The 22,917-nt window shown below is 48.2% G+C and overlaps 1 long non-coding RNA gene across 20 annotated transcripts in view; it reads right to left on the bottom strand.

Annotated features, from left to right (window-relative positions):
* Nucleotides 1-22,917, bottom strand: part of LOC113264107 (uncharacterized) — a 248,283-nt gene that overhangs the window by 93,886 nt on the left and 131,480 nt on the right. For 4 of the 20 annotated variants that reach the window (XR_008959256.1, XR_006410886.3, XR_008959265.1 and 1 more), the window contains exons 5-8: nucleotides 19,660-19,740; nucleotides 13,528-13,648; nucleotides 9,223-10,066; nucleotides 258-6,264 (exon numbers count right to left, since the gene is read on the bottom strand). This is a non-coding gene — a long non-coding RNA (uncharacterized LOC113264107). The other 16 variants (XR_008959269.1, XR_008959270.1, XR_008959271.1 and 13 more) reach the window with 13 other exon arrangements.

Raw genomic sequence — 22,917 nt, 5'->3', positions numbered from 1 at the left:
TACCCCAGTTCCCACTGACACACGGCAAATTCTGTATGGACTGCTACAACTGAAGACTTTCTCTTTTTCCTTTTTTAAAAGATTTTATGTATTTATTTGAGAGCGAGCGAACACAGGGGGAGTGGCAGAGGGAGAAGCAGACACCCCACTGAGCAGGGAGCCTGACACGGGACTCGATCCCACGACCCTGGGATCATGACCCGAGCCGAAGGCAGACGCTTAACCGACTGAGCCACCCATGTGCCCCAACTGAAGCCTTTTTTTTTTTTTTTAAAGATTTTATTTATTTATTCGACAGAGATAGAGACAGCCAGCGAAGAGAGGGAACACAAGCAGGAGGAGTGGGAGAGGAAGAAGCAGGCTCACAGCAGAGGAGCCCGATGTGGGGCTCGATCTCATAACGCCGGGACCACGCTCTGAGCCGAAGGCAGACGCCCAACCGCTGTGCCACCCAGGTGCCCCCAACTGAAGCCTTTCTTAACACAGCAGATGCTTTCATTTCTTTTTCTTTTTAAGTCCAAAACCTCTCTTTGAAAGTACTGTTAAAACAAAGTTTCATGACAAGTTATTTCAAACATTTAGGCAAGTCTGGAGGATATTAGTGCAGACTGTAACCTCTAACTAATTTTATCAAGTCTTAGCATTACGCCATGTTTGCCACACATCTTTTTTTTTTTTAAAGAAAATATGGCTGAACCCCTTGCAGCCTCTGCACACATGCTCACCCTTTGTCACACTGCCCCTCACCTGCCTCTAGCTGACAGGTATTCTCAGCTGTTCACACCAGGCTCTTCTGTCCTGCCTTCCACTCGGCTCTGTTGGAGTGCAGCAGCAGGTGACCGTATCAAAGAGGGTGTGCCGGAGGAGACCCACCTCCCAGAGCTGCTCAGCCAGAGAACAGGCCTGCTGAGCACAGCTGTTAGGAAGAGGAGTGGGGTGTGGAGGGGAGAAAGGATGAAAAATATAGGCTAGGGCTTGAAATGCGTTTCAACCTTCCAAAGACAAAATATGCAGCAACAGATCATGTCATCTGTTTTGTCCAAACTCTCTTTTGTTGTTGCTAAGTCGCTGTGCTCAGGTTGAAAACGCCAACGTTCAAGAAATCTCATGTTCTTCCTTCTCTTAAGGAACTAAGGGACGGGAAGCGGGAGGCCTCAGGGCTGGAGGAAGAGAGAAGGGCACAGCGCTGGGGAAAGGTGGGTGAGGTCAATGCTGATTTGGCTGCAGAGTACTGTTAAGGTCCAATGGTGTATTGAGTGTTATCAGACTTGTAAAAAATATTTGATAAGCCAGGGAATGTTTTGGCAGACTAGTGGTTTCCAAAAATCTATTTCTGCAAGATTTCTGCTGATTAAATTAAGGTTATATGGGTGCGTTCTTTCAGGGACATCGACTGAATCAAGCCATAAACCAACAAACATAAAGAGGGTGGGGAGGACCCAAAACCACACTCATCTGCTAAATTTCCAAACAAACTAAACTTAAATTTTGTTATTAAACCCAACCAAAGCATTTTCAAAACATCGCATGCCAGACTGGTTCAACTGGAAGCACACATCTGTTTCCAACACCACAGGCCCAGACCGAAGTCCAGTCTCAGGTACAGTCACTTGAAGGGAAGGAAACTATCAAGGGCATGCTTTGTGCTAGGCATCGTAGTGGATATGTCACTTTCTGTGGCTTATTTAACCCTCAACAAAACCCTCTGGAGGATGACATTAATCCCATCTGATACAAGAGGACGCCGCAACTCAGAGAGGTTAAGAAACCTGCACAGGGTAACACAGCCAGCAAGCAATTTCTAGGGACAAGCCTTGGATTAAACACAACCACACCCGAGCTCTTATTCTTCTGTGGTGGTCTCACTTCTGTGGTGTTTGTGTGTTGGTTGGGCTGTTTCAGATTGAAGAGGACAGAGAAATGCTCCAGTTCTCTGTGGACTTGGGGATGAATTGTAAGAATCCAGAGGAAGTGAAGGGCCCAGAAAGCAAACACAATCACAGTAACCAGACTCAGGCTTCTGTGGAGTGTCACAGGGACCTGTCCTCCTAGAGGGGGCCATGCGGCTGCTGATTCTTGTGACACTGTCCCTCTCAACACAGCCTTCCTTTTTCTCTCCTTCTCTCTCCTGCTCTGCTTGCCTCATGCTTTCTGCCTCCTGGCTCCACTTCTCTTCCCACCATGCCCCTATGGGGTGTATGTGTCTCCCTTGGTCAAAGGACGGTTGGTAGAAGGCCTTCCCATCTAGAGGAACCAGGCCCCACATGGGCGGCCACTGTCATGCGTCCGGCCAATCCTTGGTCCAATCGTGTGTGACAAGGGTAGTGAAGCCACAGGACACAGAAGGTCCATTTTCCTCAGAGAGGAGGTGTGGGTGTGGCAGGCGCTTGGTGTCTCCAGGGCTTCCGTAGGAGCGTCCTATGGCCGCCATGACAAAGCATCACACATCGGATGGCTTCAGTACAACAGACATTTACTCTCCCGCACAATACAGGAGGCTAGAGGTCTGAGATCAAGGTGTCACCAGGGCTGTGCTCCCCGCAGAGGCACCACAGGAGATTCCTTTCTTGCCTCTTCCAGCACCTGGTCCCCTGGCTTGTGGCCGCCTCTCTCCTACCTCTGCCTCTGTCCTCACATGGTCTTCTTCTCTCCACAATTCTCTAGTCATTGGATTCAGGGCCCACCCTAAATCCAGGATGATTTCATCTCAAGACCCACAACTAATGACATCTGCAAAGACCCAATTTCCTGAAAAAGGTACCTTCTAGGTTTCCAGCCAGATACAAATGTGGGGGGGGGTGCACTATTTAAACCACTGCAGCTCTCTTCAGTGCACTGTAGTATCACATACACCCCCAAGGTGTCCCGTGGGCTCCAAGATAGCAGGAGTCGTGCGGTTGTTACTTCTTTGGGATGTGCCTTAGCATGGGCTGGAAGCTAACTGAAACTGCCTACGGATTTACCCGGAATAGACCGTAAAAAACTTCTGAAAAATCAACGTCATTTTATTTAAGTCCCTACCTGTTGCATGGTGCTGTGCCCATCTGTGGCATCCTGCAGTCATCATGGCTGCCCCGTAGCAAGTCTCTGGGCCACCCACGCCACAGAGCACCGTCCACAGAGATGTGGATCTGTACTTCGCCTGTCTTCTGAGCAGAGGTCTCTCACCACAGCTCCTCATCCTGGAGTCAACCTAGTGCAATCCCTGCAGCTCTAACCCTGCCTTCTAGTGTGTTCCGGCCCATGAGCCAACTGGGTCCAAAATCCATGCTGAGGTTCTCTTCGTGTTCCCTCTCAGTCGCCTGAGGAGGTAGACGAGTCCTGTTCCAGTTTGGCCTTGTTCACTGAATGTTCTCTGGTGGGAAAACAAACCAAACCAAACCCCAGAACTCTGGTTTGGTTCTTAGTGATATAAAAACTATTTGGATTTGGTTCGAGGTTGAGCAAACTGGTGCAGTTTGTTCCGGTTTTTGGTTCACAGTTCAGGCCAAGTCGCTGATCCAGACAGAAGGAATGTCCCTGGAATGCCTCTTCCAACTAGGGCTCAACAGCTGAAAGGGCTGGGTGTCCAGACGGAGGCCGCCTGCTCAGCAGACACCCAGGGGCTTCCCTGCAGCCCCAAACACAGGCCTCTGAGGTCCTGGGGACAGGGCCTGGCAGCACATCTGGCCCGGTTCCCCAGGGCCCAGCCCGGAAGGTCATGCTACCTTCCACAGACTGGGAGCAGAATGCCATTGCTCCTGGGGCCAGGCAGCAAAGCATGCCCTCAACCCAAGGGACTGGGGACAGAGCGGGGGCAGCCTGGTAGTGGGTGTCACAGTATAAATCTGTTACAGTTTCCACATAAGCACAGCTCCAGTGATCTCAGTCAAGGAGGGGCGGGGAGCAACAAAGAACCCAAATATGGCTGGGTGGGAAACAACAGGGAGTGGGGGGCCCTAGAGGAGCCAAGCAGAGGCATTCAGCTTCAAGCCCTTTGTAGCCCGGTGCTCCTTCCGTGAGGCTGGCTGGTCTGAGAGGCTCACAAAGGAACACGCCTGCCTGCCTTTGGCAGGCACCAATTCAGAGCACAGTTTCTGGGGGCTATGCCGAAGTTTCCCTCCGCAGCCAGGAAGCAAGGCAGAGCCAAGAACGAGGCATCAGGAGCGCTCATCCCCAGGGAGCAACTGCAGGGGACAGAGCAGCTGGGGGCATTGGGGACACCTGGCAGTGAATCACCAATCAAGAATTTTGAAAGGAAAACACATATTTCCACTCTAGTCTCCCTCCCACGCTGACCACACATCAAAGGGGTCCTCGGATGCAGGGAACTAGTCAGCTGGGTTGATCAGGCCCTGAATGCTGGAAACCCGAGGGCTGGGACCAAAAGGCACGTCCCTGAGGGACTGCCCCAATTCTGCAATGTGGGAAGAGACACACCTCTGGCCACTACGCAGGGAGCTGACAAACATTGTCAAGGGAAATGGAAGGAAAGTTCTGAGAAGATCTCTCATCCAAACACCTCAGTTTCTCAGGATTATTTTTCCTATCGTTACCCTTTAAATAATCCACCAAAGGGCAACCTTATCAAAGGCACGTCGGGTGTTCCCTGACTTAGCTTGAAGCCATTTTTATTCCGCCTTGGCTACATGGAGAGCAAACACCGCCTGAGACACAATCCAGAAATATTTCCTAGCGCTGGCTGCCCTGACAGGATTAGACCGCTAGCTAGTACATGTGATTTCAGCTGGGTGTGCTTTGTGTTAAACTATGCTTGCTACGTGCTGCATTCAATTCTAGGTTTTCTTACACTTACATCTTCATTAGTTCTACATTGCCGAGTAGACGGAATGTGCTGTCAGCTTAAAAAAAAATTAAAAAGTGGTTTTTTTTTTTTTCAAGGATTCAACACTGTCCAGTCCTATTAAAAAAAGAAAGGAAAAGAAAATCTTGGCTCCAGCATACATTGCTAATGGGCATGGAATTGATTCACCAGTCTCCAGCTCTAGTTGTGTAAAAGTAATTACTGCAACCTCGAGTAATTGCTTCCATATTCAATATTCACAGAATATTCACAGAAGGCTGCACAGGTTTTACATATATATATATATATATATATATATATATATATATATATTGAATTGGGAGAGAAGAAAATATAAATAAAAAACAGAACTATCAGAGAACATTGAAACTACTCATATACATCCCCCTAAAACAAAATCTTTAGCTGTGATAAAGAAGCAGGTGATAAAGAGAGCAGAGCCGTGAAAACCCCAGCACTCCAAAGCTGGAGAGCAGGTAGTCTGGGCACGGGCAGTCGCGTGAGGAGCAAGGTCTACGGCAGCCTCGAAGGCCCAGTCCACAGCCAGGAACGGTCGGCGTGCGGAGGCCAGCCCCTGCTCAGCAGCACAGCCTGCCCCAAGTCCTGTGCAGCCTCTGCCTGGTCCCCAGTCTAGGGAGCTTCATGTCCTATGTGTGGCTCTGGAAACCACAGTCCCCACTCGGTCCCCCCGTGGGTCCCACAGTGCTGGATGGTACTGGCACAAGAGGGCATGGGGTGGGGCAGAGCATTCCCATACAGCCCCAGAAACCACTTCAGGGACGAAAGGGATCCATGGGGAAGGTCTGCAGACCTGAAGGAACGTCTCTGAGCAAATAGAGAGATATTCAGAGTTGGAACCTCAGGAAGGGAGTTAAAGGCTGGGCTTCCTGCTGATGTGGGGATGAGGGAATTGATTTCATGGATCTAAACCTAAGACTTGACACTGCTCCCTGGTATATTTCACGCTTGGATGGAGCCTGAGACCTCTTGAAGCTTTCCTTCTGTCATCTATAGAGCTGTCCTGGCTTCGTTTCAGCTGCAAATGTGCTAAGCCTCCCTCCCTCACATCTCTCTGTTGAGACCACTAATGACAATGCAGGACGAAGAAAGACCTCCATGCAGGTGGGCCTCCGCCCATTTATCAAGAGTTCTCAAGCAGGTGCGTGCAAACCTACCTGCTCTGCCTTCCGTTACACGGTTCCCCATCTTACCTGTGCAGATAATATCCAACCTGGGGGTTGAGAGGAAGGAACAACTTGGCAATCGGGCTGCTAAGGGTGTCTTCTTGTCTGGGTTCACAAAGGGCTAGGCGATGTGGTGCGGTGAATTGACCCAGGGGAGAACACATGCAATGCTGTGGGCCCTGGCCCAGGCTACTGGTGCAGATCCCACACCACAACTGGAGAGACTCCTGGCTTCTCTTCAGTGTTATCTCTGGCCAGCCTCTGTGGATCCTCAGCCTGGTAAGAGAGGCCCATTTAAAAAATCCTGGCAACTGTGTGGGACCTGTCACACACCGCCTTTGATTTTGGGGTCTTGATTGAAGTTCAAACCACGTAATTTTTAGTCGGGCTCTGTTTGTCCTCTTTCTCACCTTGGACTTGGCTCACCTAAGCCTGTCCTCCAGAAGGGCATCAGGGCCCAACATGCATCTCTTTGATGTACAATCCATAAGGAGTAGCAGGAGAGCAGGAGAACCTCCTCCATCAGGAGGTTCAGCCCAAGGACATGAGACATTTTTAAATAAGAGAATGAAAAAAATTAACTGTTTGAAATAAATAACTGGAAATCCAGTTTACACACAATCAGAGTGCATTTGGTCATTTGAAAAAAGACAGTGTGGTTAATTGAACATAAAAAAAAAAGACCTTAAAAAAAAAAGAGGAAGAAAGACGACCATGTGAGCTTTGGGATGCTCTGGAGGTATAAAAGGTCTAAATTCAGAAAAGCTAGAATCGGCACAGCTCCCATGCTGTAGAGACCCGGCCTGGGGTGGGGGTGGGGGGGCAGCAATGCTTCTCCCCAGGGAGGCCCAGGGTTCACCACTCTCCCCATGCATTGCTCGAGCTGCCACATGTTCCCATTTCACAAACTAACAGCAGTTATGATTAGAAAAGGATTCTGCTGCCAATTTGAAAATATATAGACCAGCTGGACTAGAAAATGAATTTCAGCTCCTTATCCTGCTGGCTGAGGGGCAGCGGCTCATTCGGGATAGAAACAAAAGGTATGGGCTGAGAAATTAGAAGAGAAATATCTGCCATCAGAGCTCTATAGGAGGGTGAAAGGACTGTCCAGGGGCACATTCTTTCAGAGTTCTGGCCTTGGTTTCCTTTGCTGTAAAATGCTAGAGGCCTTGGGCATTTGTGAGGATTTAGCAAAATAGTAATGCAAGTGGGAGCACTGTTGGCAGAGGGGAGAGGAGAGAGAGAAGGAGAGACAGACAGAAAGAAGATTTTGCCTCTTCACCCACAAACCAACCCACGGAAAAAGGCAGAGTCAGAATAATTTTCTTCATTCAAAAAATATTTACTATTCTGAACAGTGCTCTAAGTGCCTAGGTCATTACATCAGTGACTAAAGCAGGTGAAAAATGCCTGATCAAACGATGCCTGCAGCTTGATAATCCCTAGACATTTGAGCTACCTGAGCCAATAAATTCCTGTAGCATTTCAGCCAGTCTGAGCTGGGTTTTTTTTACTTTCAAAGCAAAGCGTCCTGACCGCTACTGTCATCCTCTAGACATGGCGACACCTGACCAAACCCTGGGTCTGGTCACATTTCACTCCACATTCAAATTAAGGAGGAACCCTAAAGATAAAACGTGCATGTCTCTGTCTGAAAAACCAGCCACCTCTGGGTGGCACACAGCTCTTATAAATAACCAGGAAGCAGATTCAGGCTGGAAAAGGAATTTTAACAATTTCTTTAAAAAAAAAAAAGATGAAAGGAAAAGAAAAAGAAAAAAGGGAAGAATTCCACAGGAAATGGAAAGGGAATTTGGGAGATAGAATGTAGCAAGCTCCTTTGGACCACGGCCAGAACAAGCCCTCCCTTATTAAGTGGGAGAGCCTGAGTGTCCCAGAGTATTAAGACCTTCCCAGAGTCTCTCACTGGAGATAACATTTAATGAATGGTATTTCTGGGCACAGTTTAGACATATCAATAAGAATTTTTTGGTTCATTTTGTGTCCCTTGAAGCTCCCTTGGGAAAGATAATGCTCTGAACTTTCAGGGTCTCCAAATGTTTTTTGTTTTTTTGTTTTTTGTTTTTTTACAAAGCCAGTGTTTTGTTCTCTACTTTGTAAACTTCATGAAATAAACCCCAGTCGTCTGAAGTCTAATGACATATGCCCTCCTAACTGCGGATCAGGGCCAAGGATGACGACACAAACGTTCTCAGGAAGATCTGTAACAGCAACACACATGCTCTTTTCCTTCTAGAAAGTAATCGAACAGCCTTTCAACAGGCCCTTCCAGGGCTAAGTTGCCATGGACATTCTGCTATTTCTGCTTCACCAGCACCTGCTCCTCCGTTTTCTGTTAACAACAACCAATTTTCCCTGGGGAGCCAACTTTCCTCCACTCTCAGGGCTGGTGGTTCAGTTAGGTCTGACCCCCTGTCATGACTGCAGGACAAAAGAGACAGGTGACCCAGACCCAGACAATCAGAGCATCACACCCTCCTGGTCACATGTTAATTGGCTTAAGGATGGCCATACAGCTCAAACCAGGCCAATGGGAATCAGTTCAACAACTTCTGTCGAAATTTTTGGGAAAAACACTGTTCTTTCCCACTGAGGTTGCTTAGCTGATAGGATACAAGTCCAGAGGACCTCGGTGCTAATGGGAAGATAGCAGAACTGAGAGACAGGGAAAGATGGAGTCTTGATGACACATTTGGACACATTTGGACCCCCGGATCCAGCTATGCCTGAAAGCAGCCTCTATCTATGCGAGCTTGAGGATATTTGAATCAAAATTTTTCCTTTTTTTTTCTTTTGCTTAAACCAGTTATATTTCTATCAAGTTCAGCCAATCCTGGCTAATTTGTAAGTAAAGGCTGCCTAGGTCTCCCCTACCTAGCCTATCCCTGCACATAGCACACGCAATCACGGCAGTTGAGAAATAGCTTGGGCTCTACCATCTACTCTTTCCAAACACTGCTTATCTTTAAAAGGATGCAGCATTCACAATGCTGCCCCTCTTTCCATCCTCTCCCCTCACTGTGAACTCCAGTTGTTCGCAAAGCTGTGACTACAGACCCCACCCACATCCATTAAGCCCATGGACCTTTAAATCTGGCAAAATCGCTGTGGCCCAAGAGCTTTTTTAAGAGGAATGCAAACTCCAGTTGCTATACATTATGTTCTCGCGGTGAGAAACCAAGAACCGGAGTCCTGATCAAATGGACATACCTGGGGCTTTAGACTAATGCTCAGCTTGGCTTCAGATTAGTTAGGAAGTGCTCAGAAAAAGCAGCAGTTCAAGCACTGTGGAAAGACAATCAACAGGCATCTGTCACAAGTGTTTTCGAATCCTTCCCAGACAGCTCCTGGGTCCTACAGTAATTACTGAGTGCTTTTCACAAAATCTCATGATCACACTTCTCTGTTCTTTTCTGCAAAGGCAACTGAAGACCCCATTACCCAGAACCAGGTAAGTGCACAGCGAAGGCCAAGGGGTGGCTACATGAGGCTCTCAAGCCATGTGGTGCTCACGAGTACACAGAAAAAGGCTGGCCTCAGGCTCTGAATACCAACCGTCACCTTCCAGAGAGACAGCTGTGGGGCAGGCTTCTGCTGAAGCTCACAGCGCATTTGCAACCTCTGCTCTAAGGGGGTCGGCAGTAGGCTGAATAATGGCCCTAAGTAGCAAGGCCCGAAGATGGCCCTGTCCTAATTCCCAGGACCTGCAATTTTGACCTTGGAACAAAGGGCCCTGCAGATGTGATGAAGTCCAAGATCTTAAGATGGGGAGATGTCCCCACCCCCCCATACCTGGAGTATCCCGGTGGGCCCAGCGTCATCCCAAGGCTCCTTGTAAGAGGAGCACGAGGGGAGTCAGAGTCAGAGTCAGAGAAGAAGGCCGTGTGATGACAGGCCAGAGGCTGGGGTGATGCACTCTGCAGATGGAGCCAGGGCCCAGCAGCATAGCCATGCAAGTGGCTTCAGCAGGTGGGAAAGCCAAGAACACGGATTCTCCTCGAAGGCCTCCAGAAGGCCAGCACCTTGCCTGATTTCGGACTTCCAGTCTCCAGAACTGTAAAAAAAAAATAAAAATAAAAATCAATCTGTGCTGTTTTAAGCCACTACCTTTTAAGCCGCTACCTTTCTGGTACCAGGAAACTAATGTAATTTGCAGTTATTGTCCTGGGTTTTGCAATAATTGCATCCAGACACCAGCAGTAGCTGCTTGTGCTCAGCCCAAGCTGGGCTCTGGTCTTCGTGCCTGGGAAGATGCTACCAGTACACGACAGTGTCCCCATCTCACAGCTCCCAGACACGCCGGCCCTTCCCCTCTTCCAGATGGGACCCCTGAGCTCAGGCTCAGAGCCCTGCTGACCAAGGAGAGCCAGCAAAAGCCTCTGAGAAGCAGGGAGGTAAATATTCCTCCACCAGTCACCAACTCAGCTATAACTAGATGGGATGTGGTGTCTCCCACTGGCACCCTCCCCCACAGAAGCACTGTACAGAGAAAGGATGGCCGAGACCTCACAGATGATCACATCAAAGATGTATTGACTGAGTGAAGGAAAGCTTTGTGTACTACTTTCCTGGGGCCAATGCAACAAATTACCACAAACTCAGTGCCTTAAAAAACAAACAAACAACAACAACAATAAAAACCCCAGAAATTTGTTCTCTTACAATTCCAGAAGGCCAAGAGTCTGAAAACTGTCTCACCAGCTAAAGTTAAGATGTCGGTGGGGCTGGGTTCTTTTGGGACCACTGAGGGGAGCATCAAAATACAGAAAAAAGAAAATGTCGTTATTGCAAAATCAAGGACAGTAACTGCAAATTACATAAAAACCCACCAAAAAGAAGAATGCATGTTCAATGGGGAGTTCTCTCTGGGAGAAGCCGAGCTAGTTTCTTTGGGCCATTTCTGACCTTTGTGTTACTACAGCATTGGAGAGAATTCTAGTGATCTCCACTCAAGGTAATACACTCACGTGTCCCCTTCCCTCCACTGGACCCTCAGCTGGGACTTAGTAAATTCTAACTGCATTCATGCACGGCAGCCAGGTGGGAGAGCTGTAGGCAGTCCTCACCGGCTTTTACCCAACCTAGAAAGTAGCCAAGTGCCTAGAGCTGCCCTCTCCTCCCACTGTCTGGCCTTATGACCAACAGAATAGAATGTTCCCAGTCCCCACAGACCAAAGAAAAGCATAGGAAAATGGTGCCCCTAGGCATGGCCGTTAATATGTCAACAGACTGCTCTCTGTCAAGATGTTCTCCTGGGCCAAAACTCCAACACAAACCTCAAGATGCAACTCCTCTTTCTCTCTGAATTAACACTGGAAGAGCCCTGGAAGAAAGATCCTGGCTTGTCATCATCCTCACAGAGGCAACCATTTATTGAATGTGTCTACATGTCGCTCCCCAGAGAGGTGAAGAAATTCAGCCAAGTTCATTTACTTGACTCAATCCTTACGTTCTTTCCAACAACTGCTATTCATACACAGAGTTGCCACGTCCACCTATGAGGGGATGTTTCCTCAAAACTACTAACTGGTAAGGGTTTTGTTTGGCTGGTTTTGTCTGTCTCCTGCAATTTCCCATTACCCCAGGATAATTCCCCCATTCATGCAGCAGCCAGCGTGTTCTGTATCCTCTACCCTGAGGAAGACATGACACACGATGGGAATCTTTTCCTGCCTTGAGTTTCAAAGGCATGCTGCCTTCAAGGCCCGTGAAGGGCCTCTTTGCAAAGGCAACATGATAGACTTAGGAGAAGCTGTGATTAGAAGAAGCAAAGCTTCCCATCAGGCCCAGGTCAAGGTTCCCCAGACTCGGGGAAGTGAGGGAGGTGCAGCAAGGGATGAGAGAGGACCCTGTCTCCTGCCTCTGGACGTGTCCCCAGGACTGTGGAGAGGATGACGAAGGCCCCATGCAGTTTTTCCCAAACTTCAGTCATTGATGAGTCAAACACCGTGTGCTTCTGAGGTAACTTTTCACCTCTAGCAGCACTGACTGGCCTTTTCTCTGTAAATCAACTTTAAAATAACTCTTCAGTCGGTTAAGCGTCCAACTCCTGACCTCAGCTCACTCAGGTCTTGATCTTAGGGTTGTGAGTTTGAGCCCCACGCTGTGTGAAGCCTACTTAAAAAAAATAAAATAAAATAAAATAACTCTTTTTAAAACGTAGCTTCCTCCTAAGCAATAATATTCTTAAAATCAGAGACTTGGGGCACCTGGGTGGCTCAGTCAGTTGGGCGTCTGCTTTTGGCTCAGGTCATGATCCCAGGGTCCTGGGATCAAGTCCCGCTCCGGGCTCCCTGCTCAGCAGGGAGACTGTTTCTCCCTCTCCCTCTGCCCCTCCCCTTGCTTGTTCTCTCTGTCTCTCAAATAAATAAATAAATAATCTTTAGAAAATAAAAATCAGAGACTTGATGTGCTAGTTCTATTTTTCTAGTACTTACGAAAAAAAAAAACCTAACAATTAACATTTTTAAAAAATGCTTGTGTCTTAGCTAAATGCTTGCCCCACTTGGGGAAATGCTGTGTTACTGTCGCTGCTCCCAGACTAAAGTCCTAGGGAATAGGGTGCACGATCGGGAGGGAGGGACCTTTGCCATACCATGGGCAACCACCTGGAAAATACAGGCCAGAATGGCGTATGTGCTGAAAATGCCTGGAAGACCCCAAACTGACAGCCCTAGATACAGCCACAGCATTCACCCAAAGCTCTGTATGACCACCGGTGTGTGACTAGCTGGGAAGTAAACACCTTCTGAATATTCCTCAGTACCTGCATGTGTTTACTGCCATGAGAACACCCTGACCTTTGATTCTCATAGATAGCAAATGACCCGAGCTGTGGCTCCCTTCTGGAAAATAATAAGGATGTGCCCCATGAGCTATTTGGTCTTTGCTCTGTCTACAAACCCACATGCCCACAGGGGCCAGGCAGACAGTGAGTCAAGTGGGCCTGTGTCAGCAAAACCACAATGCAAGAAGGATGAGAAATGGCCACTGACGCTTGGCCTCAGGAAGTGGGAGACAAGAGAGAATGGTGGGGACTGTGGAGAACTAGGAAGCAACTGCCAGCTGCCTCAGAGCCAGCCAGCTGCTTCATGCCTAAACACAGACCTGTTCTGTCCACACGTTCAGATTTTTTAAGCTAAGCTGGAAAAAGATGTTGTTATGTACATTCTCTCAATTATTAAGTGGTGACAATCCAAGTTAATACCATGTGGACCAAATTTGGCCCAGGGGCATCAGTTGTAGCCTCTGTGCCTGAACCATGAAGGCAGGGACTGAAGCTTACTTCTCTCTGGAGAGAAAACTGCACACATCTGGGGCGGGTGGCTCAGTCAGCTAAGCACCTACTATCTGCTTGGGTCATGATCCCAGGCTTTTGGGATCAAGCCCCGTGTCGGGCTCCCTGCTCAGCGGGGAGTCTGCTTCTCCCTCTGCCCCTCCCCCTACTCATGCTCTCTCTCTCCCTCAAATAAATAAATAAATCTTAAAAAAACAAAAATTTTTCACAGATCTGACCTCACGGTCCCAAAGGCACCCCTGGTTATCCCCAGGTTAGAGATGCTGTGCAGTGTCTGGGTTCCTCAGCCGTGTGACCTTGGACAAGTCACTTCCTCTCTCGGTGCCTCAGTTTCTTCATCTATAAAGCAAAGTTGAAAATAATGGTAGGGCACTGGGAGGGGAGTTAAATGAGATTATGTATGTACCCCACTGGGCAGATAGTAAACATTCAAAAAAATAGTGGCTCCTGATCAGTGACTTGCGTGAAGTCACACAGCTTGGACCAAAGAACCCATGTCAGCTGCTTCCAAAACCAATGGTCTCTCCACCGGACTACACATCTCCCTGTCACGTGACCAGCACATTATGTCATTATGTCTGCAACCACCCCCCATGCCCGGGCCAGTTTAACACTGTGCCCAAATCAAACTTCCCAGAAAGTTACGATGACATATATTTAGTGATGTGCACCCCTACTTCACAGCCTGGGAATTCAGTGCCGGTGAAAGCTCTGTGGGGCCACAGGAACAGCTCAGCATGTGAAGCCACACAGGTCCGAGCTGCATGACCTCCCCGCTCGGAGCCCCGGTGCTGCCATACTGGGACCCCGATGAGCTGCGTGAGGTCTGAATGAAAGAACAAGAAGGGGAGCTCTTCAGAAACTGGAAGGACCTCACAACCGCTGGCATAGTAGCTGATGTCTACAATTATTTAACTATATCGGGGCTACAGAGTCAGCATCCCTGGGTTTGGCTGGATGAGTCCAGGCTGCAGCACAGGGGCCCAGGAAGTGGCTCTGGGCCCCCTCGACCAAGGGTTGGAGGGGGAGGAGGAGAGGGGAGGGGTCTGCCTCCCTTGCATGGACGTTGAGAGATCACACTGGGTGGGAATCGGGTGAGGCAACAATTACTTCTCCTTGCTGAAGAAGAAAGGAGCCCAGGCCTCCAGCTTCCACGTGCGGAATACAGAGTAGTCACTTGGCCACCGTTAATTAATTAACTGTTCGGTAGAGAAGTGTGGGAATCCACGACTAAAGCAGAAATGACATTTTAAGAAATTAATGTCTACAAACAGTATACTTGAGATGTGTGTATTTTATTGTGCGTTCAGAAAAAACCATAAGCAAATAATGAACTCTAATAACAGACATGCTGAAGTATACTAAGGGTGTGTACTAATGGCTGCAACTTACTCTGAAATACACCCCCAAAATTACAGATGGACGGATGTAGACAGGAAGGGCTGGATGGAGAGAAACATGATAAAACCATGCACAGTCAAATACTAATGCATATAATCTTTTTTAAAAAAAAACTTTAAATATTAAAATAAAATAAATTTTAAAAATAAAAAATGAAAATAATTATTAATATAAAAATAAATAAAAACAAATTTTTTAAAATATTAATACATGTAGACTCTGAGTGACAAGTATGTGAGGCTCCCTCTAAAAATCCTTCAATTCTTCTGCATTGTTTAAATATTTTTATAAGAAAATGTTAGAAAAGTAGATGCCTATAAAATGATTAATGACAAGAAAATATAGTGATGTTAAAATATGAAGCAGGAAAAGCAAACTATATGATTTCAATTATATAAAGTTTCCTCTGCCACCATGATGGGAAGTAAGGCATTTTAGAAAAACTCCCTCGGGGAAAAAAAAAATCTCTGCGAAATATCACTGGAGATCTGTTTGTCTGCATCTTGAAGGCTTCTGGCCTTCCAGAATCCTCTTTTATGTTTAGGGTGTCTTTAAAGAAAATACTCCTCAAGTTATTATCAACATGCATCTAAGAGGGAGAGAAATTGGCAACCAGCTGAGAGTAAAACAGAACTGAGAAGTAAGAAGAGATGAAAAGCGACCACTGAGGAGATGGGAGGAAACGGGGTAGGGTGAGGACAGAGCCCTTTTCAGAACATGATGTCCCACTGGCTGCACCAGAACATTTGTCATATTATGCCATATGAAGAGAGAAACTGAGGCACAAAGGTGTAAAGAGACCTGCCTCAGGTCAGAGAATGTTCCACAGATGTAAAAGTCAGGAGCAGTAGCTTTGCCATCTTTACCCAGTGCACCTGCGCCGGGGGACAGGCGGTCAGAAGCCGGCAGCAGGTGCGCTCAGGTGAGGAGGGAGAACGCCCCAGGAACTGCAGTGCCAGCTTCCTACGGGCGTTCACTCCATCCCACTGCCTCCGGGTGGGCACACAGCTCTCTGTCGCTCTGGCCGTGCTCTCCAGGGAAGGCGCTCCTGCCTCCAGGTGTGGGGGAAGGAAAGACCAAGGCGGTGCTTAGCCCATCAGTGTCACCTGTCACCTTCCTGATGTAGAAACCCACAGCGGGGGTGGGGGTCGTGGGAGGGCGGGGCAAGGACAACCACTCAGTGAGAGGAGCAGGGCCCTTCCACGGGACCCACAGAAGCCGCTCTGACGACAAGCCAGCCTGGAGCCTGTGATTCCTGAAAATGCTCGTCAAACAGCCTCTTGACTTGGACAGTCACCCAAGCGTAGAATTACTCAGAATATCTTTGCCCATTAAACTGCCCTTTTTTTTTTTTCTTTAGAAAATCTGGCTGTTCTTCCCAAAATGTTTTGACTGGAAATTTCTGAAATGTCTTGAATATATTTATGTGCAGTTCTTTGAAACAAAGGGGATTTGCCCTGTTCCACACTGCAACGTGCAATGAAGGTCCAGAGTCCGAGAGCCAGAAGTCATAAAGCTAGAATTCCAGAAACGCCATCCAGAGGCCAGAGACACAAAACAAGAGTGTCACTCCCCTCTGACCAATGGAAGTGGCCTCCCGAGACGGGGCCCAGCCCAAGAAAAGAAAACGCTGAGAAGAGGAGGTGAAACGAACTGCATCTTAGGACAACGAAGAGCCTACCAGGGTGAAGTTCAGTTATTCCGTTGACAAACGTTTCCTGAGCATCTCCTGAGTACTGAGGTGCAAGCAGAGAGCGACAGAAGGGGTGTGCACCGCAGCCATGCTGGGTGGTAGCGGCCATGACCACAGAGGAGCTGGAGAGCTCAGGTCAGCAGCAGGTCAACTCGGGCTGCCATTCCAGGTGGGACAGACCCCCTTTGCAGTCCAGGTCACAAGCCTCCCTTCCCAGGTTTTGGGACCTCATGGTGGCTCCATGGAAGTTCCTGGTACAGGGAGAATTCGGGACACTGATGACACAAGAAGCTGGTGGGAGGAGTGGGGGAGTAGCAAATACAGGGTGCCTGGGCCTTCCATGCTGTTCACCTGAGGTTATCACCCCCCTGAGAGACCTTCTGCCCCATAACCACTCCGAGATATTCAGCAAACACCACTTCTGGTTCTTCTCAAGAATCCTGCTGTTTTGCCCGCTGCATGGACGCTTTTATGAAAACATGTCCCCGAATGTCTTGATTATGGAACTATGTCACATTGGCCCCTCTTCTCCACAGAGCAGGGAGGGGGCCAGCTTTGCAAGAGGTGGTTCCACTCAGCCTGCCTCTCCACTGCCTAAGCCATGAGCTATGATCCTCCCAAGTCCAGGAAAGATGTATTTGGACATCTTGGAACAGAGCAGCTTCCCTGGCTTCTTGAATTTAACGAGGAGTGAGACCTTAGCTTTGATCTCTGCCCCAAGCCATGGACGATCAAAATACTCTGGATTTGTACTTACGTAGGGAGCTCCATTTTTAGGCAAAATTGCACAGAGCAACGAAACCAGTGTTGGCACCTCCCAGGTGTAGCGGCCCTCAGCTGCCCACACCCAGCCTCGTAAGTCTGTGCCTTGGCTCGTCAGCCCCCAAGCAGGACATTAAAGACTTATTGAGCTACATCTTTAATAATATTTTAAAAAATGTTTAAGAACCACCATAAAAATCCATTGGATGGCATTTTTTTCCACTTTGGCAAAACTAGAGTCATAGTCTATGTTATTACAAACTCAACCACAAGAGAAGAAAGTCAGCCAGTCACAATTTAGAAAATCACATTCCAGTAGCACGAGAAGGGTATATTAGCTGAGCAGAGATGTGTCCAGTCACATCTGTCTTTTTCCACAGACGCTGCTCCCCCAGGCCACTATTGAGCAACCTGTCCCCTTTCCAAGCAGCCTCTGTATGCTGAACACGGACCTGAAGTGATTCTCTGTTTTCTCAAACCTACAAACAGAGAGGCTTTGGGCTTGATATAATTTGAGAAGCCTCAGAGACAGATCCCCTGACCTTCCACCCCTCTGCCAATTTAGAGATTCACTGAAGGGAATATTAACTCTAAAAGTGCATATTAACTCTAAATGCCAGCTGCTCCTGGGAGGGATAATGCATTAAACCACACAGCCATTCACATTTTAGTATGAAGTAGGCTGATAAGAGCTACCATTTAGTAAGCATCTACTCTGAGCCTCACACTGAAGCAAGCACTTGAGACAGTCACTGGATCAGACTTTGAAGGAATTAAACATTATAAAATTTTGATGAGAGATACATCTGGACATGTCTGTTAGCAAGGGGTTAGGATGGGAATGGAGGGTTTATGAACAAGACTCACACCACAAAGAGAGATGGAAGGCCAAGGGGGGCAGTAATGAACTCTTATGAGGAATTCAAGATAGTTTTCACAGAGGTGACATTTCAGTGGAATTTTGAAGGACGTGGAGTAGTTCAATAGGCAGCCAAGGCAAAGAACGGAATTCTTGGTAGAAGAAACAGCATGGGGAGGATCCAAGTGTATAAAATGACTCTGTGTATGTATCAGTCTAATCGCCAGCAGGAATACTCAAATTAAGAGAATTCAGGAAGAGTTTAGTAAACAGACGACTGACAAAGGTATGACAAGAGACAGGGAAACCACAAGAGATAGTGTAGGACTCCAGGGGTGTACCGCCATCCCCCGAATGCCGAAGGATGAAGGCAGGTAGCAGCTACCTGAAGACAGAGAGAGAAAATTATAGACAGAGGGCCACCTTGAGAGGATCTGAGACTTCTAAGGCACCCAGCCAGCCTGAGATGACCCCACAGAATGGGAGCCAAGGAAATAAATACCTCCACCTCTCTCTCCCTTCCTCCTCAGATTCTCCTACTACGGGGCTCCCCAGCCACCAAGTCCAACTGGGAAGCCAGAGGGCAGGGCAGGGGAGCCCCGGTGATGTACCCCAAGTACCACTTCCTGGGGCTTAGAGCTGGGCAGAGTGGAGGGCGGATCTGGGGTGGGGGCAACTGGAAAGTACTCAACAGAGTGTGTGAAATGGGGCTGGAACACGGAGGATGGGTCGGGGTGAGAGGTGACTGAGGGACATGGCAGTGATGTGACCACAAAGGAGCCCGTCTGTCAGGCTAAGGGTGAGTGGAAACCATTGACCTCAAGTGGTCATAGAGACTCTGGCCACTGCTGGCCTTTGCTGAGGGCCCTGGGAACAGGCATCCATCAAATGATGCCTGAGCTAAGCCAACACCTTCCCAAGCCTCCCAAGCTGTGCTCTGGAAGCCCACCCCAGCCGCTGTTGTTTCCTGGAGCTCCCACCCCTGCAGACAAGAGCCTGGGAACGCAGAGGGGTGGTGTCTGCCAATGGCTACCGAAGCGAGCGCAACCTAGAACATCTTGAACTAATAAAAACCAGTCTATCTCTTTCATTTATATTCCAGTCCACCTTTTCCCCCTTCCTCACTTGGAAGGAGAGCCCTGTGATGAGGACCTGTGCAGGAACAGGTTTCCCAGAAAAACGAAAAATGTCTGTCTGCCTACCCCAAGGAGCAGCTCCAGGCGGCCAGCCGGGAAGCCAAGTCAGTCCTGCCCCGTAAGGCCTCAGAAAAAAGACAAGCGCCAGCCCCCTCTCATCTGGGAAACATTAAAAGCAATCTCTGAAGTGATTCATTAAAAGTCCTTCAGTGGCAGAAGACCATCACCCAGATGTGAAAATAAACACAGAGGGAAATTCCAGCATCAGAACCATTTCAAGTCTTTAAACAAATGCATGGCTATTTCAGGGAAAGGAAGAGTCTTTTGAGTGTCTTTCCAAGCCCACAGAATTCAAGTCAGCCTCTCTCCATCCAGCAGGCCAGGCAAATTCCCACGATGCCAGACTCTGCACACTGAAAGCACTCACTTGACTCTCTGGGGCGCTTCCCACTTGAACTTCTCAGCAGCTTCCCAGCCAAGGCCAGTCACCCACACTTACCAAGTTCCTGGTGGTGCAGCCTTCAGCTCTGCCTTCGTAAAGCATCAGAAATTAAAGCAGAAGCAACTGTTCGATTCTGCTCTGGGGGAAAAAAAAACAGCATAGAAAATCAATGGAGCATGAATCAATATTAAGCAAAACAGCATACGCACTGACAAAAACATAGCAAAGATGGAAGAAAATGCGAGCATATTTGGGCACAAATCACATATCACCATGTCCAGTGTCTGGCAGAGTGGATGGCCATGGTAGGCATTTGATAAACAGGTCAGGAAGGGAGGGAGGGAGGAAGGGAGGGAGGGAGGGAGGGAGATTTTCCACCCATGAGAACCTTGTCCAGGAATCTCAGAGTTACTGAAGTACCGCTTTACTTCGAGAAACCCAACAGAATTCCACCTTACCCCCACTTCCTACCCATAGCTGGTAAGGATCAGAAAGAGGTAAGCTCCTTGAAGTGAAATTCAAATCCTTCCCACCAGAGAATCTTAGATTGCACCCACACACCTGGGATTTCTTGTGTTGTTATTATTGTGATAAAATACACATAACACAAAATTTACCATTGTAAGTATATTTAAGCGTACAGTTCAGTGGCATTAAGCACATTTGCGCCACCATCACCACCACCCGTCTCCGTAACTCTTTTCATCTTGAAAAAATGAAGCTCTATACCCATTAACCAACAGCTCCCCATTTCCTCCCCGTCAGGCCCTGGCAACCATCATCCTTCTTTCCATCTCTGTGAATTTGACTAAGTACATCATGTGAGTAGAGTCATACAGCATCTGTCCTTGTGTGTCTGTCTTGCGCCAGTCAGCATTGTGTCCTCCAGATCCATCATGCTGTAGCATGTGTCAGAATGTGCTTTCTTGTTAAGGATGAACAACCTTCCACTGTATGTATGTACCACATTTTCCTTATCCATTCATCCATCGATGGACACTTGTGTTGCTTCCACCTTTTGGCTGTTATGAAAAATGCTGCTATGAACATGGGTTCACAAATATCTCTTGGAGTCCTTGCTTTCGATTCTTTGGGCTATCTTTCAAGCAGTGAAATTTCCCCTGAAAGGTAGAGGTGGATAGAGAAAACCCAGCATTCTCTGAGATTGAGTAAATGAAAGAGCTGTCAAATGACTGGAAAACATAGCAATTTGAACTTATGCAATTTAGACTTCTAACAGGACACTGTGTGCACAGAGAGTTTTGAACCTCAGGGAACCCCGCCTTCACCACAACCAACTGCACATTTCCAGTCTAAGGGGCAGGGTTTGGAAGCCTAAGAGACTCAGATTCAAATCTTAGGAGGAGCCCTTATTAGTAAAGACTATTGAGAAAATATACAAGGTGCTGGCGTATTATAAGCACTCAATAAACACTGTGTTTCCTCCATTCTAAGATCCCACCCCCCCTTTTTCTCAATTTCACATCTCTACGATCACATTTCTGAATTCAGGGTGTACATTACCAGACACCAGCTTTATCAGTACCTGTGAGTTGAATGAACTCAGCCAAACTGCTCTAGAGAGATCATAGAATTTCCCCAAGAAGAGGGTGGGGTAAGCAACCCCAACTTGAGAATGCCTAGCGCTCAGAGCTGGCATATTCGCCTGCCAAAAGTCCCATTCACCTCAAATGAAAGAGAAATTTCCAAAGTATAAGTTCTTAGCTCAGCGCCATGTAGCAGAACTGTTCATAATGTGGCGGAGGAACAGACCCAACAGTGGAGCATAAGGGTTGAGGGCAAAGGTTCCGGAATCAGCAGTCCTGGGTGTGGCCTTAAGAAAGTTCACTTCTCCAAGCAGCTTCCTCACCTGTAAGAGGGAAGTGGTACTACTACTTTCCCCTAAGGGCGTCTGTGAGGAGTGTTGTGCCCTGCTGAGCACAGAGCCCACACCCAGTCAGCTGTTGGCGGGACCAGCTGAGGGGGCCAGGTGCCCTCTCCCCTCCATCCTCAGATAGGTCTGCAGAAAAGCTTGCATCGTGCTCTGCCCCTTCTCCAGACTCTACCGTCAGCCCCCTCCACGTTTTCTTTCATCACCTTCAGGGCCTCGATCATAAAGTTTAGGAGAAATACAAGAAGCTCACCCCCCACTTTTCCACCTATCCATCCAGCCACACATCCATCCGACATTTATTGAGGGCCTCCCTTCTTCCGAGCCTGACAAAGCCACTGGGAACCAAGAGATGAATGGAACAGGCCTCTTCTCCACAGGAAGTCCCAGTGGCACTGGGGAGGCACAGAAGTAGTGGGCAGAATGGCGGACACCTACTTAGGGCGACGTGGTAGGCATGGCTTCAGAACCCTTGGCACGATCCGTTCTGTTCTCCTCACACCCCGTGTCACAGTACTGCTCTGATCCTGTTTTACGGATACGGAAACAGCAAGGGGACGGTAACATGCCCCAGGTCATACGGCTGTTAAGTTTAACCTCTCAATTGTCAGAACCTAACCCTAATGGGAGTCCTGGGGCAGAGGTCAGGGGGTCGGGCTTGAGGGCATGAGGGAGGGTGTCCAACAGTTCTCCAGAATCAGCAGGTCACCAACTGCTGTGAAGCTTCCACACCCGAAAGGCTGACAAGTGGGAAACATTTAGATCATACTCCTGGGCACGGTCCCTCACAGTCCCCAAGTCAGCTCACTGAACCTTCAAGAGAGCCCTGTGAAGGAGATCTGAGCCGTCCCCCCTTCACAAAGGAGTGACCTGAGGCTTGGTGGGAAGTGTTGTAGCCGACTCAAAGCCAAGGACGCCCAGCATAAGCACCTGTCAAAGGCCCCCGTTAAGCTCAGATGAAAGAATTCCTTCCAAAGGGAACATATTTCTCCCAATCCTACATTCTTGCCAAAAGCAAGGGAGCTGGGCTTGCATTCAGTCTCTTTGTCTCCCACCAGTGACCAGGCCACATAGCGGGCTCCCTTCCTTTATTCTCTGCCCTGGTGTCCCCCCCTCAACGAAGCCACACTGACCACCCTATCTAAAACAGCACCCATCGCTTACCACTGGCCTTCCCTGCTCCATTTCTCTTCAGGACACTTAATGGCTTTCTGGCATCGTTGTTTGTTTAGCATCTCTTTCTCCCTACCTAAACCATAAGCTCCGTAAGGACAGGAAACTTGCCCATTTTGGTTCTCACCATACCCTGACAGCTAGAATAGCTAAATGGTCAGTATGGTTTAGGTCAACAGATAAATTAACAAATGAATGGAAGTGGGTTAGGGAATTACCTTGTCTAAGAAGCCAGAAACAAGGACCAGGAA

Source organism: Ursus arctos, unplaced genomic scaffold (assembly GCF_023065955.2).
Source record: "Ursus arctos isolate Adak ecotype North America unplaced genomic scaffold, UrsArc2.0 scaffold_15, whole genome shotgun sequence".
Classification (NCBI taxonomy): Eukaryota; Metazoa; Chordata; class Mammalia; order Carnivora; family Ursidae; genus Ursus; species Ursus arctos.
This window is presented reverse-complemented; position numbering and strand designations above follow the sequence as displayed.